We start from the raw sequence: 19,560 nt of genomic DNA on the forward strand, positions 1-19,560 counted from the left end.
GGACTGCAGAGCAGTCTGATAACTGTGCGTCATTTTACTGATACACAGAGGTGGATTTTGAGGGGCATATGGACTAAGGGGATTGTTACTCCTTAAAACTACTCCTTGAAAGTCCTCTCTGCTGCCAAGTGGAGAGGCTGCTGGAAGAACAGCTGTGATGGCTGTGGGGAGTGTGCAATGGCCCATCACAGCTACATCCGTTACCAGTGCACATTTTCCATCTTCATTTGCTGTCCTAAGCATTTGTGCAGATTTGCTAAATAGTACACAGATATCATATTCTATGGCAAAACAGACGATCTCTTTGCAAAACGCACTCGGGTTATAAAGGCTTCATCTGAAGTAATGGATGAAAGAAAGGAAAGAAGGTTTTCATTTTTTTCTTTTTCAAGATTGAAATTTCCTTGTTTTGGTTTGGTGGTTTCTTTTGGTTTTGGTTTTTTTTTTTTTTTCTGTTAAACTGTATCCAGCATCAGCATTTGGAAAGAGTCAACAGGATCCATGTAGTTACTAAAAGAAAATTCAAATTAAAAACAAATTTGAAAGAGAAGAGAAGCAAGGTTTAATAGACCTATTTCATCTCTTGTTTCTAGAATCCAAGCCTTGAAAACCTCCAATTCAGTATAAAGGAAAAAAGACCTAAGGCTACTGCTCCAGGATTCAGGAACTTCAAAAGAGAGATATAAAGAAACATCAAAGGCAGGTGTGTGCACGCATGCGTGTGCTGCCCATGTGTCTGTGCATGTCTCCCCTTGTTCTCAGGGGCACCGCCACAGACTGGCCCCCTGCCTCGACTCGTAATGAGTTACTCTTCCCTCTGAGCTCGCTTTTCTTCAGCCTCGGCAAAACAATTGTGTCATTGAGGTTGGGGCTTCAGCCGCTCGCAGCTGTAAACCTGTCCAATTTTCTGAGAGCTCTTGGGATACTCTTCACCTAGGCTGATGTGTTACTTTCCTTGAGCCTTCCCTTTAACGATCGCTTATTGATTCGGCTTTTTAACAAATAACTGGTCATAAAGAAATGCTAAAGTAGGTGGAAAAAAACCCACCAACATTCCTGTCCTTTACATATGCAAAAAAAATTAAAATTTCAGAACTATTTCACACCTGGACAAACACAAGTATCTGACGAAGCTTCATAGGAAACTAAAAAGAGAAGCCAATTCCAGGACAGAGAGGTGCTTCTTATGCCTATCTGTGTATGGGAAAGCCAAATCTGCATCCCTTCTATGACTGTGGCAGTACAGGATCTGAATCATGTCTCTCACATCTCAGGTAGGTACTAACTACTTGATATGCGATATTCCCAAAACTAGAATGACAAATTTTCCAGCTGATAGAATGCTTACATAATACAGCCTCAGCTTTAATAAATTAACATCTTCAAAATAAAATAAAATAAAATAAAATAAAATAAAATAAAATAAAATAAAATAAAATAAAATAAAATAAAATAAAATAAAGTAAAAGTCACAAACTACCGCAAGCATTCTCGGCCAGCTCTTCCAACCAAAAAAATCTATTATCACCCATGCACTAGTAACAATGACCGAAAACTCATGTTGGTTACAACTAAAAAAGGCTTGTCTGAGCAGAAGCTCCCTGGTAGATCTGTCTGTGTCTGCCCACAGCCTTATCACTGAGCTAAGCCTGCTCCTGACCTTTACTTCTTTTGGTTGTGATTAATGAATAGCCGTTCACCAGGTAATCCTCACTTCAGCTGAGATTCTTTTGACAGCTATTAAACCTCATGTATTTTCTTATTTTACCACTCATTTGTTACAGTGCCGTGCACACAGAACTGGAGTGTCAGCTATGAATTACGCAACCATCAAGTCTTTGATCAAGCATTGATCGAGGTGAGTATTTTCATTCAAGCATTCTTTGGACTCTTGTCAGTGCACAGGCTCCCAAGAACTTCAGCGTGATTTCTTTTCAATGAGATAAAAATAGTCTTTATCGATAAAGACTACTGAAAACAAACCAGTAGGTTTTGCCTAGAGAATTAGGTCAGTCCAATAGTGGAAAGTGCAGTTGGGTTTACAATAGCAACATGGAGGCTACTCTATGCCAATCTGGTAGAGTCGTTAAGCATCAGAGAACAAGAATGGACTAAGCAATGAAGGAGAGGATGAAAGGGAGAAGCGGACAGACGAAGCAGAAAGCATTCCCAGCTTTAAACCCTAAGCAGAGAGATTTACAGGGGAACAACCCAAAGGAAAAGATTCAAATGATTTCCATTAGCAGAGACAGTCTCCCAGCCCCAATATATCTATCACATAGTAGGAGCAAGGACGCTGTAGGTAGCAAGTGGAAAGAATGAAGATGATGTTGAGCTCTGCATAAAGATGTAGGTGGGGGCCTACAATTAGAAATTCAGAGCTATGCCATGCACTACCATTTACATCTGAAGTTCTAGTTGGATCATGTTCGAAGGAAAGGTCAACCCCAAAGTCACATCTGGCTTTAGAGCCAAAGAAACCCCAAGAGTGGATATGCTGAGTCCCAACACTAAAGTCAATGTTAGGAATGCAAATAAGAAGACTGCTCCTAAAAGGCATATTTGGAGAATGGCCAAAGCAAAAGAGTCTGATTCCCTCCAGCCCACCACGATATAAATCAGTCACACCGCTGAAAAACGGCAGCACCAGTGGGATATGGGCTCAGGTTGCGTGACAGTGGGAATGCGCAGGACACTCTTAGTTATGCTCACACACCTCCTGGCAGCCATGGAGTTTGCAGGTTAAAGGACAAAAATGATTACTAGCAGAAGTGGCAAGAATTTCACATTAGTCGGTGTGATAATGCTTTCTGTGCCTGCTCTGAATTTCTCCCTAAGCACAAAAACTTTGAGACTAATTTCACCATGGCTCATGGGATGAATGTTGTCTCTTTTTTCCTGTGTAGAAATTATCTGGAAATGGTGGGTTGCTAGTTTAGTTTTATGAGCTACTAAAACTATTCTTTGAATAATAATTGGCCTGAAGTTCATATGTTGAAAGAGTTCAATATTCAGCATTCAGCTCAGGGCAACAGCACATCGGTTCTGGAAGGGGAGGGCTTGAGGGGAATTACTCCCTCCAGAGTCACGGCCACACCACATGTGGCAAACCAAGTTTAAAATAGCTGCAGACGGAGAGGAGATATGTCATTTGGAAATTACTTGTGCGCTGTTTGAAGCAGCCGTTAACCGTGCAGCAAACAGACTCTGCAAATAGAATTGCTGTGTGCAACACAACCTGGGACTAATGTAACCTCCTGTTTCCGATTACCGGGACAAGCTCTGAAGCCTGCCATCCACAGAAACTAATACCAAGGACCAGGGAACGGTGAAAGTTTTATGGAAGACGGGGCGACAGAAGCCAGTCCGGATGATTAAAATTAAATCTCCAAAAGGAATTGATTGTCTCTCCTTGATGCAGAGCGCTAACTCTAATAAGATCTTTCATCATAAGGAGGTCTCTGCAAGCCTGGCATTGGAAGAGAAAGTAATACTGTGAATTTCTAACCATGAGAGTGTGAATTTAAATAAAACTGGATATGCATCTGCCTAGCTTTCAGGCAGCAACCAAAAAGAAGGGAAAAAGAAATTTCAGCTGATAACGCAGTTTATTGAAATGGTTCCACACAGTAAGTTAAACCAGACAAAAACAATACTGAGATGCAACGAGTCTGTTTTGCTTTGATTTCCTTCTAAATTAGCCGTTCAGTTCCATTAAAAGTAGAAATTTCAGCCTACGTTGGACAAATACTCTTGTTGCCAACAGAGAAAGAAGCTCGGTTCAGCCAGGTATATATTCCTTCCAAGGATGTATTCCTTTAAAATGGTAGGACTGGCTAAAGGGCTCAACTATGGCACGCGCCTTTTCCCATTCTGTGGGGAAGTCGCTCTCTCTTTCTCCCCTACAGACGTAAGGATATTTCCTTGCGCTTTAATTCTTATACCTCTCCCAAGGCTAGCAGCACTGGACTGGGGCTCTCTGGGTAGGCAGGATATTGGCAGCTCAGGTCACTGACAGCAAAGTGAATACCCTTAGGAGGTGTTGTATTGCTGGTGGTGCTGCCTTTTACAGTTGTGGCAATAATAGCAGCTCTGCAAAGCCAGCCTTCCCTGGCCTTTTCTCACAAGTTCCTTGCTCTGAAAAGTTTTGCTTTGGGCCAAACAAAATAATTTGTGTCAACTGAAATGATGTTTTCCATCTTCCCCCCCCCCTCCTATATGAAACAGGAGAGCAACCGAACAAGAGGCAAACTAACCAACACAGAGAGAATTTGGTTCAACACAAGACAATTTTTCTACCTCCAAATGTTTTGTTTTAGAAGCTAAAGAGAAAAATATTTGCACAGCCTTAACCCTAACCAGCAGAGTTCATTACGGAACTGGTGGCAGTTTGCACACCGTATAGGTGTTAACTTAAACTACACACATTTTAATTTCAGCAATTACGTTCTCTGGGCCTAATTCCCACAAGTTTAATCTGGATATTTTGTGTCATCACTTGTTGTACCCAACAGTTGTAAAATGTTACCATGCACTATTAAACAGCTGCTGCCTTCCACAGGTGGCTGCCTTTCAGAGTGAGGTGAGGATGTCTCCAGTATTGCACAGAGGAGTTGTGAGGTTTAATTCATTCATGTTTGTGAACAGCTCTGAAAGCTCCATTTAAAACCTGCCGTATTCTTTGCAGGCTACATTTCCCAACAGAAAAGAGTGCAAAGTAAAATGGCAGCTTTCATGGAGAGCCAGTGGACAGATCTGCAGCTCGACCGATCGTAAAGGGATACTCCCATATATTGCACCGGTAAGCCCTGCTACATTGCATGTTGTGCATATGCATTTTTCAATACATACTATACAGACATTTCAACACAAACATACATCATGTTTTAATAAATTCAGTACCTCGGTCCAAAAGGTTTGACCCGTGTGTATTCTCATCAGCTTCAGTAGGATTATTAGCACAAAAAAAAAAAGCAGTGTTAGACATCTCTGAAGATTTTATCTATACTAAATATGAAATAAGAGCTATTTGGGGAATTCATTCAGGTCTCGGGCGTGTCTTTTGATTCTGCATTGTTCAGTACCACTACAACCACAAACACTTTCTAGGTATACAGTGAAACTTGTTTGATGTAACTGTGGTATTGAATCAACAAACCTGTATCCTGACCTGGATTTACTGCTGTCTTGTAAACTGAGGATACATGAGTACTCCTTCTCCTGGGTCTAACCATTCAGCCACACCAATCTGATCAAGCATTTTGCCCCCTTGCTTGAGAGAGTAAGGCAGAGAAGATCAGTTCCATTGCCTTTGCCAACAAACTAGGGCTATTACATACCAGGTCACTTCAGTGCTGGTGTCCACCCGCATCCGTAAGGCACGTAAGATGACAAAGCAACTTTACCTTAGCCTTCCTCTGTGATATGACCGAAGGATGAGGAGGACAAGCCTTGGGGTCCTGGGAGGGAGGGAAGCAGGAAGGGATGGTAGAAAGGGAGCAATGGAGGCAGGGAGAGGCAGGCAGGTCTCCCCTACTTACTTCTAGACCTTGAAAACAGACTTTTTGCAAAAAGCGTACCTTGTATCTCCATAATATAGTAACTGATCTCACTGTTACTTACAAGGGTCCTCTCAGAAGGACTCAAAGAGTATGAGCTGTTCACAGAAGAGTTAGTTTCCAGGGAGCTATCACAAATATCGATCCATCGCCTCAATCCAGGGTAGTTCCCTTTTAGTCTGGTTAGCATTTCCTAGTTAGAAAGGTACATGAACGCACAACTGTGCAGTGCTCATGCCCCTCAGGCACCCAGGGCTGAACCCCTGTGCCCTGGCTATCAACTTCAGCTGTGCTGACAGGCTGCTTTCAACCACTTGCATTAAAACTTCATGTTACGTTCTCGCTCTTTTGCCTCAGTTCACATGCATAAAATTCAGGCCCTCGCAATTCAGGCCCCAGACTACACCCTGGCACCTGCCTGCTTTTCCTGTCCCAGGAAAGAAATGTAACTATTTCACAGTTAGTTCGGGCAACAAGTGAAAGCAATTAGATAACTGAGTTGTGGACTTTCTATAAAGCCAAAAGAGAAGTACCTCACACCCTCCACAGAGGGCAAGCAGGGGTCAAAGGCTCAGCAAGGCAAGAGGAAAGGAAGCAGGAGGAAAAGAAGTTTGGGGAAGGACAACAGAAATAGGAAAATGCCATGTACGGCCCATGAAGAGACAGCTCACCCACTGCGAGCAGAGACTTGGAGGCAAAGGCAAGGCTTTGAGAAAGGAACACTGCAAGAAGGGTGTGAGCCTAAAATTGCGATATAAGGAAAAAACATTTCTGGTTAAGCAACCGGTGGTAGAAGTGAACTTTTCCATGTAACATCAGAGCCCACCTCTCCAATATAGCACCTGTGCTAAGGTTATTCTTGGCCTGGAGGGCAAGAGACCTTGACCTTAGAAACCTGGTTTGATTTGGTTTTGTTTTGTTTTCTTAAGAAGTGGGAGGAGTGAAGAGTGTGGCAAGCAGATCAAGGGAGGTCATCCTCCCCCTCTACTCTGCCCTGGTGAGGCCGCATCTGGAGTACTGTGTCCAGTTCTGGGCTCCCCAGCTCAAGGAGGACAGGGAACTGCTGGAGAAGGTACAGCAAAGGGCTACAAAGATGATTAGGGAACTAGAACATCTCCCTTACAAAGAAAGGCTGAGGGACTTGCATCTTTTTAGTCTGGAAAAAAGAAGACTGAGGGGGGATCTTATCAATGCTTATAAATACTTAAAGGGTGGGTGTCAGGAGGATGGGGCCAGCCTTCTTTCAACGGTGCCCAGTGACAGGATAAGAGGTAATGGGCACAAACCTGAACATAGGAAAGTCCATCTAAACATGAGGAGGAACTTCTTTACTTTGAGGGTTACAGAGCACTGGAACAGGCTGCCCAGAGCGGTGGTGGAGTCTCCATCTCTGGAGACACTCAAAACCCACCTGGACGTCTTCCTGTGCAACCTGCTCTAGGTGACCCTGCTCTGGCAGGGAGGCTGGACTAGATGATCTCCAGACGTCCCTTCCAACCCCTACTGTTCTGTGACTCTCTTAGAGGGGGGTGTGGGTTCTGGGTTTTTTTTTCCTTTTTCTCTTTTTCAACATTTCAACAGCAACCACAACCAGAAGAGAGCACTGAGGAAACAGGGCACGCAGTGCAAGCTGGAGTATGTCAGAGCCTCTGACCATCCCCAGCGCTGCTCCGATACCTGCAGCCTACAGCACTCCAGCTCTGGCTGGTGTTTTGCTCTTTGGTGCTGTGGAGACAGACCTCCCAGACCGACTAATTAGCGTGGCTGCACCTGTAATAAGCCATGCTGAAGGAGACAGACAATACTGACAGGAGACAGCAGAAGGATTTCAGCTCATGGCTGCCTGCTGCAGGAGCTCACGCTAGAAGAAAAGAAGCAACCGTACACCTTCAGCAGAGACAGGTGATGCTGCACACGAGCTACCTGCATGTCCCCCTTGAGCAAGTGGGGGGCACATGCACACCCCAATGCAAGGGGAAGCCCACAGGAGAGCCTGGTTCCTTCGTGGCCTTGCATTGGAGGCCACAAACCAACTGCAGAAAAATAGCATGGAGCTCCCGCTCCCTGGCATCACCCAGGCACTCTTCAGTGCTTGTCCTCATGGTGCTGGTACAGACACAGCCAGCTATGAGGGCAGGTCTACACACCCTGTTGCATCCCAACATCAGAAGGGACCTTCGATGAGTAGGAGATTGGGACAGATAATTTCCTGGGATCTGCTCCAACCTGAATTGTCCTATAAGCCCACTCAATAAGCAGAGGGCATGGCTCTGGAGGTGGGGACATGTGGGCCCTTTGACAGCAGTAGCCCCAGCAGGCACCACGTGTGAGGTCTTCACCTCAGCCAACTTTCAGTTACATAGACAGGCAGACAGACATGTTCACACTGTACTGATGAAAGGCACTGTGAAATGCTAATACCCATCAACGGAGTCTCCTCAGGGTATTTCTCCAACCCCCAGCACCCCATCGCCAGTGCTCGCGCTGCCTTTGGTGACTTGATATTTCTTGCACTGCTCACCATCAAGAGCTGCCGTCTCCTGCCTTGCAATCTTTTTTTAGGGGGCCTTTGTGCTGCACAGGAAGGAGACAGGCTGAGAAGAAAAAGAGAAAGGCAGGAAAGAAAGGAGGCCAGGCAGGAGAAGTGGTCAGCAGCTCATTCAGGTGTGCGCTGGAGACAAAGTGCCAGGCAAAGGAAAAAGGAGAGGAGAGAGAAAGACAGCGAGTGGCAGGGAAACGGCCACCAAGAAACCAAGAGAGACACACAGAGCAGACAGACAGGGAGGGAGATCAGAGCTGGGTGCATGATGGAGAAAGACCAGAAAGGGTGTTTCCATTTGTATTTTTATCTGATCCAAAAATGTGCTCACATAAAAAAATGCCAGCTTAGAGAAAGAACAGCTCAGACAGTGAAAAAAGCGGTTTTGACAGAACAGCCAACTTAGGAAAGAGCTGTCTGCATAACTGATCAGCTCAAACCACACCGACAGCTCGCATGGTCCGACCTTCCCTCTAATCCAGGCTCTCTGGTCCTGGCTTTACTGGCTGGAGTAACTGGGTCACCACCACCTTGCCCAGGTGGCTATTCTGATTTCTCAAACTACCACAGCATCGTACTAAGTTATGGGGATACACCCGCCCTCTCAGTGCAAATGTAGGGCTTTCCAACCTGGCTGGCATGGCAATTTCCTTGATAGACACGGCCTGGATTTGTTTCGAGTTTTGTTTAACTTTAATAGCTTTACCCTTGAAATACTGGAGGAGAAGAGGTGGTCTTAAATCGCGAGAAGGGAGTCAATAAGCCTCCTTTCATTAGATAATGACACTGCCTGCACAGCACTCAAGATTTAACTCTAAGCCCTTTCCATGAAGTAAAATAGTTTGGTTTGGCTCCGTGTGTGTGTATGTTAAAGGAAGAAGTAGATCAAATTTAAGAAAGTGCTGAACACTCCTGCCCTTTGCTTTGTTGGTTATTTGTCCTCGCCAGCAACTGGCCTCCCTCGGAGAATACTGGCTTGTGGATGAAATGAAATACAATACAACTGTATTTTGTATAGCATCTCTCAAGTAAACAGGATCACAATTGCTCTGCAGGCTAAGTGATAAAAAACAGCACAGAGCGAAGGAAATTAAGAGACAGAAATGATGGAAGAAAACCAGCTGCTTCCAGAGGAAGGAAGCATGGCTCTGTGGCTAAGGCTCTGGGTTGGGAAATGACAGACACAGGCTTAGCTCTTAGGTCTGCCACCGACTTCATGCTTTGACCTTGAACAACCTGCCTGACCTTACCAGGGCTCAGTTTTCAGTGCAGGACTTCTGGTTATTAACTCTTCCCAGTCTCAGGAGCTGGAGATGACTGCATCATGTCTGCGGGGTTCTTTGACACTACCCAGGCAAGGACTTAAACAGCTGAGTGGATAGAAGTGTGCTGGAAGGTAAGGGCAGGCAAAGCGATTTGAATGTTTTAGGACACCAACACCTAAAAAAGAATCACAATGCTTCACTGATCACGATGATGCCACTGAAACAATTTAGCAAGTGGTGTTGAGAGAAGGAGCGAGAAGCAAATTTCGCTGCAGTAGGACAGCCCTGCCTCATACCCAGTGCGACAGGAGGAGACGGCAGCCATCGTATTCCTTAAAAGCAGTTTCAGCCTGGGGACAGCTAGTAAGGAATGGAGTAGCTGCCAGTGACAGAACTGTCTAAGCACATTAAATTTGGGTAGCATGTGGTACGGTGGTCATTTATAACCATGATACTAACAGTACACAACATATTGCTTATCACTATCAGAGGGTCAGGAAGGATGGCTAGAAAAATGCCTTGCAATCTGCTGCTGAGCAGCTCAAACACGGAAAAGCATGAGAAGTGATGACCTAAATGGCTAATGAATGTGTTTCATTACATGTTGACTGTGAACAGCAGGCTGACATAATACTTTTCAAAATAAGACATGATTTTGAAAGCACTTTCCATTTTTTTGACCAACGTACTGGAGCAAGTTTTCTGTTTCAGTGAAGAAGGGGCTGGTGCGCTCCCCGGTCTGGCTGTTGAGAGGGAAGGCTGCAAGGGAGTGCAGGATACCTGCTAAACTCGGAATTCTAGGGGTCCAAACATTTCCTTCCCTGTCGCAAGCTTTGAGACCCTGTTCCCCTGTAAGGTGCTTAACAAACAACAGAGGGCCTGAGAAAGAGAAGGCACAGGCAGGTGGTTGGTTAGGACACATCCTTTTTACACATCAGATGAGGGAAAAAACATAGGTAATTGAAGTTAGCTCCTTGCTATAAGGGACTTGAGGAGCTCTGTCTCTTCTCCCCTCTCCTCCCTAATTCTTCCATTTCCAGGTCCATCATCCTTTTCCCTTGCAGCTAGTTCGGGGCAGAACCATGAATTAGAGTGTGCAGAAGCTGTGAGAGGGCCTTTGGAGAGAGCACATGGGAAGCTGCTGTTCCAGGCTACTGCTACCCCTGGAAGCAATGGGGCCACATGCTGATCCACCCAAAGCCTCCAGCTGCTCGGAGGCTGATTGCTGCCTCCCTGCTTGCCTGCCACATTGTCCACTGCCCATCAGCCATGCGATTCCTATAGTACTAGCAATGCTGAACGGGACCCTGACCCCAAACAGCACAGAACAGGCTCCAGGGCAAGTGACTTCTGACAGTGCACGCTTTCAAAGCACCTTGCTGCCCACGCCTGCCTATCGGCGTGGTGGCAAGGCTCTAGAGGAGGCATGGCACCAGAACTGTCTGCATCCCCCTGCTAGAAGGACTTGCATGCATTTGCCATCTCCACTTAAGTGGCCTTTGCACGGAAGCACGACTTGGTGTGTGAATATCAATAGGATCTTTAAATCTCCTAGAGATATTTTCTACCCTGTGTGAGAGTTTCCTGGAGCTGGGCGCTTCAGATTGACAGCTCGCAGGTATCGCACTGATCTTGCAATTGCTTTCGTGCCAGCCGTGGGAGCCGCAGACTCATCTCCTACAGATCTCTCTCCTTATATAGGACACCTTTCCTCCTCTCCTCCCCACGGCCCCGAGTCAGACCCAAGCCATGGACAGGAGCACTGTTTTTCTCAGCCTCCAGAAGCAGCGTGCGCCAAGTCAGGCTCATCTCCTGCGCGTCACCATAGCAACGAGATCAGGCCCAATGTGGAAAATGAGGGGCAAGGGGAAAAATTAAGGAAGAGGGCTCTGCAGATAAGGGATGGCTGCTTCTCCTTCAGCTGGTGGTAAGTGGACAGACCAAGAGGAGCCTGTGGGAGTGACGTCTGTCTGTGCCACTGCCAGGGCAGAGAGAACCAGCCCCCAGGAGCTGCAGCTCACAGAGTGTATTCAGGAGCAAGAGGAAAGGCTGAGGACATGGGACAGGCATTGACTGGCTGTACAGCGAGCCCCTTGAGCTGGCCAGGTGTCAGCGTCTTCATCACTGAATGGCAACACCGCTTTGGTCCGACAGCCCAATTCACAGCTGCACTTAAGTCTTTATTCTTTACACTGGTATTTAAGCTTTGCTGCAGAAACCCTTCTGTGTCGTGGCGCTTCTAACAGCACTAACTCCAACCAGTAACATAAAACACAACAGACCAGCTGCCTCGTGCCTGAGTCCCTGAGAGCCACCGAGCTGGCCCAGTGAGGCAATCCGGCCATGATGGTAACTGAGGGAAGCCTACGCATCCAGCCTGGACATGGCTCAGCAGCTTTCCCTGCACGCTTCGCTTGAGATCCTGTAACCTCACGGATGATGCCACTCCCTCAGGCTCTGCTAGGGCTTGAGCTACCTGCCTCTGTTGGTGTCCCAGGCTTCGACTGTGCCCGAGATACATCCCCCGGGACCCTCCTCTATCTCATCCCCCTTGTTCAGACCAGGGCAAAAAGTTCAGGGCCCATGTAGCAGCTGCTGTGCCTGAGAAGCAGCTCCCGTCTCTTCTCCTCCAGTGTCCCCAAAGTGGATACCTTGCAAAAATCCTTACAAAGCCAAAATATTGACACTTAGGGAAAATCTTTCCTTCGAGAATGTGAGCACTAATGGGGCCACCTCACACATCTTGACCCCGCACACATGGCCCTGATTTTTATGCTGACTTCTGCTGCCCAAGGCTCTGATTAAGTATCTGCTACCAGTTGTTGCTAAGGGGAAGAAGCTTATTTAAATAACAGTGGAAAGTTTTGGAGCTGACAGACCTCGAGTTTGGTTAGCCCCTGCAGGTGAATGTAAATGGGTTTTATGCATCTCTCATTACCTTTCTTAGTAAAGGCAAATTAAACCACAATCAAATGCTGCGGCCATCCTGCCTTCTCCCCTGCCACCCTCCCAGACAGGACCTTCCATATAGTTTGTGTCCTGGAAAAGCCATGTCTCAGCAGAAGGCCTAATGCCATCCCTCTCTGGAGTCTGGCTTTGACATCCAGGATTTCAGCCTCTCTCAGCAACATCTAGGGTTCATCCCTCCTCGGCTGTACTCCTGCTACTGCCTCTTGCAGTAAGGCAATCAGACTATAAGCTTTTTTCCCAGATCCCCTGCTTAACCTCAGGCCGACCTATGTAGCTTTAAGTAGGATATTACAGTAATGAAGGGCCATGACTATTTCTGAGAATATGCCCTTCTTCCCATTAGTAACCCCCCATGATAAGCTGCTCTATCTTCACTCCTGCCACCAGTCACTTGCAGGCCACTGGAGCCGCAAAGAAGGACAGAGCAGCCTGTCATAAAGAAAAAGTGAGAGGAGTGCATAAACTGGGAGAGAGGGTGGGGGAAGGAATAAGCATTGACAGTCAAAATGCGAAAAAGATGAAATGCAATTTTTCTTCAAATGCCTGGAGACAAGACAGATCTCCCAGCTTCCTTCCCCTCCCTTGCCCTCCTGCCTGAAAAGAGAAGAGGTAGTTAACACAGGAAAGCCCCTCAAATAAGCCCTGACAGCCACATATTCAGAAACTGATGGCATTTCCCTAAACACTGTTTGTAAAATGGTAATTATCCAGCAGGCAGTGACAGCTGGCACTTAGCACTGAGAGAGAACACGAGCGGACAAGAAGAAAGGGATCCTGCCGTAATTGAACAAAGGGTAAAGAAATATATAAAACATAATCAGAAAAATACAAAGGTTGCTGGCTGTGCTAATAGGTCACTTCAGCTTCTTGGTTCATCTTGAAGTGATTGAGTTTGAATGCAGAATCAGACTGACATCCTCCAAATCGTTCAGCTGGGAGCAGCACCTCTGAGGGGAGCACCAGCGGCAGGCAACTTGAGGGGTTGAGCAGCTGGCAGCGAGTGCATGGGTGCCAAACTGGCAGCCAGCTTTTTCACAAAGCGTCTGGAGCACCTGCTCTCTGACTTGTGTCACAAGATCAGCTCTTAGGAACGAGAGCTTCTGGGTAGACATTTCCTCCCTACTTCAGAGCACTCCAGCAACTCAGCTATGCCACAACATGGCAAAAGGGAGTCCTTCATTGGAAGCACCAGGCAGTGTGCTTCAGAGAAACCTCTTGAGTTGGACAAGGAGATGTCTAGGCTGATCTTCTGCTCCTCTGGTATTAAACAAAAAATCCACTTCTGCGATTTTTTTTTTTTAGGGCAATGGAGAAGCCTGTAGGTTCAGATCTCAGTTCTGACAGACCTCTTGTATGGTCTTGGAGTAGGGCTCTTCTTTGTGTGCCTTGATTCTTCACCTACAAAAGGGGTTGTGAGCTGTCATACCTTTGCCATACATTCAAAGTGAAGCCTGCTTCCTAGAATGTCCTACCCAAAACCTGGGAGGACAGCGTCCTGAACTGGACTCAAATCCTTTAAGCTTGATCAGTTACACAACTCAAGATATCTTCTCTCTTATGAGAGTTGCACTCAAAGAGAATAGAAGTAGCAGAATGAAAATAAACTCATATTAATAGCAGGGTGGTATCTTTGAGCTTGGGGGTTTCCAAACCCATATTCTGTGTCCATTTGATTTGCTTCCTCGTTACTTTAATTAGGATGTTATCTCCCTCTAGCCTGCAGTAGAGAATGCTCTGATCTCTCCAGAATGCACCATGACTTGCTTTTGCCCAGATCCTGCCCGGAAAGGTTACTGCTGGGATCCAGCAGCATGTACGTTTGATCACAACCCACGATATGCCCCTGAGTCACTCAGCAAGTAACAGGCTAGCAGTCCTAACAAATGATGCTCAGACGAGTGTGGTCAGACAAGGACATATAATGGAGCACTCGAATACGGGAAGGAGGTCTGCTTCTCTCCTTTGTACCAGGAATCAGCTTGGCACGAAGTTGGTCTATGCCTGGGATAAGACAGAAATGGCATCCAAATGTCTTGTCATTCCTTGCCATTCTCCTTTGCCACTGCTTCTCCTTTATCAAAAGACACTATTCATGAGAAAGATAAAAGTGTCCTAATTGACCCATACAATTTTAGCAATTGAGGACAAAATCCTAAAAGCTTCTGAACTGCTAAACACACCTTCCTCCTCTACCTCTGCCTTAACTCTGTTTTACTGGGTGTTGCTGGTACTTGGTCCATCACAGCAAATGACCTTTAAGGTTGTTTTTTTTTCATGCCATATTCTCCTTGGTGCCAGGTCTGTATGTTAATAATTTTCTCAGCACCCAGGCACATTCAAAATAAGATAGATTTTCTCTGTTGCAGACAGATACACCTCTGCACAGTAATTCATTATGCTACTATCTCCAAAGCTGTTTCTTTGAGAAATATGCATACAGAGTTGTATTAACAGTGTATAGTTTTTATGACGATAACTGATGATTTGTTTGACTAGGTCTCTTATGTATCAATCTAACTATTTTGTAGTTTGCATGTGATTTATTTTTGACTGTCTTAATAAAGTTCAAATATTACTTTCTCTCAGTAATCAATCCGCTTTCTTTAAACTACTGTTAAATTCCTTTTTTAATGAGTGAGAGTTTGAGTAAAGAATTTATCCTACAAAACTACTGATCTGAAAGTTATCAATATATTTCTAAATGGACAAGTAAAAGTAAATTGAAAAGTGAGATTTTTTCCATCAGATGACATTAAAATATATGCATGTTTTCAAGTACAAAGTAATTACTCTAAACAGTAATAGAGCATTTCTCATAAGATATATTAAAGAAACACCAACAATGAAATTGCTAATGTTGCAATTTAATTATAAACCCTTCTATATGCCAGCACATTTTCACTATTACTTCTGTTGCTGTTCTTGATCTGTAGCATGTTGTCTAACACAATTTACTATGCTTTTTTGGGTACAAATTACTTTCATAGCTTCTGTTTATCTGCCATATATGAAAAAGCACAGACGCACAAAAGACGCTACACAACAGCGATTAAGGTTAAATGGAAAAAAAAAAAATAACGAGAGTAACATTGTGTTATATGAAAACTTCTACGTAGCCACATACCTGCAGGAGACTAACGGTAAGACCAAAAGTTCAGTTGTAATTTTGGGAAGTAATTTCAGTGTAGCCATTATAAGGTAACGCCAGATGACTTCTGAGTAAACATGCACATTCATTATCATTATTAATGTATTTACTACAGGGCCCTTTGTTTCTCTGCAAGGTTCCACATACAATCTGACTTAAGCACTCTGAAGTTCAACAGTTTCTGGACACAACACATCGCTTTACTGACATTTAAGATGAGAAAGGAAGAGCTTAGATGACTTAGGGCTTCTCCCTGAATGATGCAGGCCTTACATTTCACCCATAGTTTCCCTATTTCTAATCCAAAACCTTGTGAGTGAAGCAACAAAAGTCTTTAAGACAGACATCTGATGTTGATTTGAAAACTGCGAGTGATGTAGAGCTGAACACATCCTTGGGTAATCTGATTTATTGTAGAGAATAAATTCAGACAATATACAAATTCTTGTACACACATGCGCACACACTCATACACTCAAAATAAAAGCACCTTAATGATCCTCTCTGTCAGAATAATAGCTAATACACGTCACTTGGCTTTGGTGACTGCCCAAGCACACTCACTGCTGCTGGAGGAAACCTTTCCTGGTTTTGCCCTCTAACATCCACCTGGCACTCAGCATGAATACTCAATACATATTAATTTAATAAAGCACTCCTAATGTTGCTGCAAGTTCGGGAAGATGCAGCACATAACCGTCAGCAAGGTTTTTGTCACTGTCAGCGAGTTACGTGTGTTGTCTCTGCCGGATGGCCGTTCAGCTTTTGTAGGGGGCTTGCAGAGAAGTGGGGTGCAAGGTAAATCACAAGGAGGGGTGCAGGCCAACTCAAGCTTGCCCCATGCACAGCCCTAGATTATCAGATATGAGGCAGATCTGGAAATCGTATAGCAGTGTTAATGCCCGGCGTCATATGCCCATCAACCCAGTGTATTACCAAAGGCACAAACCGATGCAAGTACATCTCTAAGGCTTTCAAACCCAAACCTGGTGATTCTCAGCAGTTCTGATGACGGAAAGAAAAAATCGTCCTCCTGCCTGCCCTTCCCTATCTGCAGCTCTCACTGCAGGACAGAGAGGAGGAGGAGAGCACAGAGAGCATGGAGACGGGCATGTGTTGCACACGTACAGGCACCAGTACATTAGCACGAAAGCACACAGAAATATATGTGAAATGAAGACAAAAAGAGACAAGAGGTCACACCGAAATACCTGGTCAGCAAAGAAGAAATAAATGTAGAAATGTAAGGGAAAAACCAGGGGAAAGCAAATGGGCAAGAAAGAGAGAGAAAGCATTCAGGGTAACTGGCAGTACAGGCTGGGAGACATCCGAGCTGCAGATGTGCACAGAAACATTAGGAATTGAGTGCAAACACTCACACACACAGTACCACACACTGAATAAGGCACAAATGACAAATCACAGGCTCATTTGGGTGAGAAAAGACCTCTGGTGCATCACCCAGGCCATTGCTGCACATTGTGGCAGGCCTGATGACACCTAAGCCATCCCTGACAGATGGGTGACTCATCTCTGCCTTGAATATCTCCAGTGCTGGTGCCTCTACAGCCTGCCTTGGCAGCCTGCTCTGTCACCAAACTGTTCCTAGAGTGATAAAGTTTTCCCTCATATTTTTTAACTAACTGTTCCCTGCTGCACCTCAGGACCATTATGTCTTAGGCCTGTTTGTACCAACCACTGAGAAAAATGGATCCCTATCCTCTCAGTAGTGTCTCTTTATGGATTTGCAGACAGTGATTACATCTCCCTTCACACATCTTTCCTCCTCAATGAATATATACCAGCCTCCTTAATCTTCTCATTTACGCTATACTTTCCAAACCTATCAGCATTTTTGTCACTCTTCCTGGAGCTTCCTCCAATGCATTGTGGTGTCTTTGGGACAGCGTCTTTGGCAGAGATAGCATCAATTCAGCTTCCTGCCCCTTACCTGTGACATGTCCAGTCGTGAAAAGTTGAGGAATCACAGAAACATAGAATCATAGAATGGTTTGGGTTGGAAGGGACCTTAAAGACCACCTAGTTCCATCCCCCCTGCCATGGGCAGCGACACCTCCCACTAGACCAGGTTGCTCAAAGCCCCATCCAGCCTGGCCTTGAACACTTCCAGGGATGGGGCATCCACAGCTTCCCTGGGAAACCTGTTCCAGTGCCTCACCACACTGACAGCGAACAATCTCTTCCTGATATCTAATCTAAACGTACCCTTTTTCAGTTTAAAACCATTACCCCTCGTCCTATCACTACACTCCTTGATAAAAAGTCACTCCTCATCCTTCCTGTGGACCCCCTTTAAGTACTGGAAGGCCGCTATAAGGTCTCCCTGGAGCCTTCTTTTCTTCAGGCTGAACAACCCCAACTCTCTCAGCCTGTCTTCATAGGAGAGGTGCTCCAGCCCTCTGATCATCTTTGTGACCCTCCTCTGGACAACAGGTCCATGGCCTCCTAAACACCATTTTCTTACTAAATACCTCCTGCTTTACCCTCCTGAAAGATTCTGTTAGATGAAGAAAAAGACAAACACACATGTCCATGTACGCACACACCCACCCAGTTATTTTATGTATTTTATATATATATAAATGTAAGGGCCTTCCCTAGTAGGGATTCCAACATTAAAAGTTGCTTTAAAAGGTAAGCTGGACCTGATGTGATGAAGAGTATCTAAAGGAGCAGAGAATAAGGAAGATGATGGTGTCACTTTACACACTGGAAGAAGCCCCATTTGATGGTACCCTGATGGTGGACTGAACGCTATGAAAATCAGGACATCCCCTTGCTGTCCCCAAACACAAATACTATTGAAATCTGCACGGCCCATATCCATTTCATCATGCTCGTTTGTTTTCTGGGCCCCTGCATACCACATCCATCATTCTTTTCTCCTCGTTTAAAGCCTCCACTTACAGAGGGGTTAGCCCAGTTCTCAACAGGTCTGCCCCCCTATTGTTAAAGTGATGTGCATGAATGGTTTCTACACAATGCAAAAACGCCTTTGGCACTACGATTTTAGTTGCAAATGGATAACCTACATGGGGAAAAAAATCAAGAAAGGAAGGACTGAGTAGGTCATTTGAGATATTATGCAGCTGCCTCCAATTGCTCGCTTTAGTTTCTGAAAAGCCTCTTGGGGGTTGAATTAGAAGATGGGCCTTTAAAAACATCTGGAGACAATATCCAGGAGAGCACCCAAGAATGCCACAGCATTTCCTTTATGGATTTCACAGAGAGACCAAGTCCCAAGTAAAATGCGTAACAAATACAACATCCCAGGCCTCGGTGAAAAGACATTATGATGATAAAGGGACAATCATTTCAAAGGGTCCCCAATTTACATCTGCAATCAGGTACCAGCACAAAAGCATGCCATTTCTACACCTAACAGCCTGACCTAAAGGCCAGCACCATGACATACTCTACCAAGGGACTACTAGCCACTCGTTCATCCCATACTATTTCAGAACTAGAGGGTGGGATGAACCGACAGAAATTCAGCTCTAGGGGTTGTGAGACTGGAGACCAGGCTGTAATCTGTAACCTGTTATAGCTACAGGCTTATTGCCAATGACAGCAACTTATAGATGCATCCGTGTGACAGACTAATGGTCAATAATATTTCTTTTCAATACCCTACTGCAACATCAAGCCAAGCATGGTGTTTATTAAGTCTCATGGAATTTCCTATCTGTTCTGGGAACCGCAGTTTTTTACCCTGATTGCACCAGTCTTAAAAGAAAATCTGAAAAATCAGTTAAGAAATGGAAAAGCACCTCATTCCTTATAACGAAAAGAATATGAGATGTAAAATGTCATCACTCTGATGTGCTGGCAAACTTCCTGGCATCCGTCGACCAAAGATAACTATGTTTATAAATATTTGGGATATGAAGATACTGTATATATACTGCATTTTTATTATTATTATAAAAGTATGGTGTGTTTCTTTTTTTTTTTAAAGAAAGGAAAAGAAATAGCTCTGCAGTGTATTCTAAATATATACATTAGGGTGTTTTGTGCTGTGCATAGCATATTGTTAATAAGTAAGAAACTGAATTCTAC

The 19,560-nt window shown here is 44.9% G+C and overlaps 1 long non-coding RNA gene across 1 annotated transcript; it reads left to right on the plus strand.

Annotated features, from left to right (window-relative positions):
* Positions 1-1,807: 1,807 nt before the first annotated feature.
* Positions 1,808-13,031, plus strand: LOC128901181 (uncharacterized). Its single transcript, XR_008463435.1, has 3 exons — positions 1,808-1,858; positions 4,688-4,801; positions 7,140-13,031. It is a non-coding gene; the product is annotated as an uncharacterized LOC128901181 (long non-coding RNA).
* Positions 13,032-19,560: the final 6,529 nt, after the last annotated feature.

Source organism: Rissa tridactyla, chromosome 1 (assembly GCF_028500815.1).
Source record: "Rissa tridactyla isolate bRisTri1 chromosome 1, bRisTri1.patW.cur.20221130, whole genome shotgun sequence".
In the NCBI taxonomy this organism is placed as follows: Eukaryota; Metazoa; Chordata; class Aves; order Charadriiformes; family Laridae; genus Rissa; species Rissa tridactyla.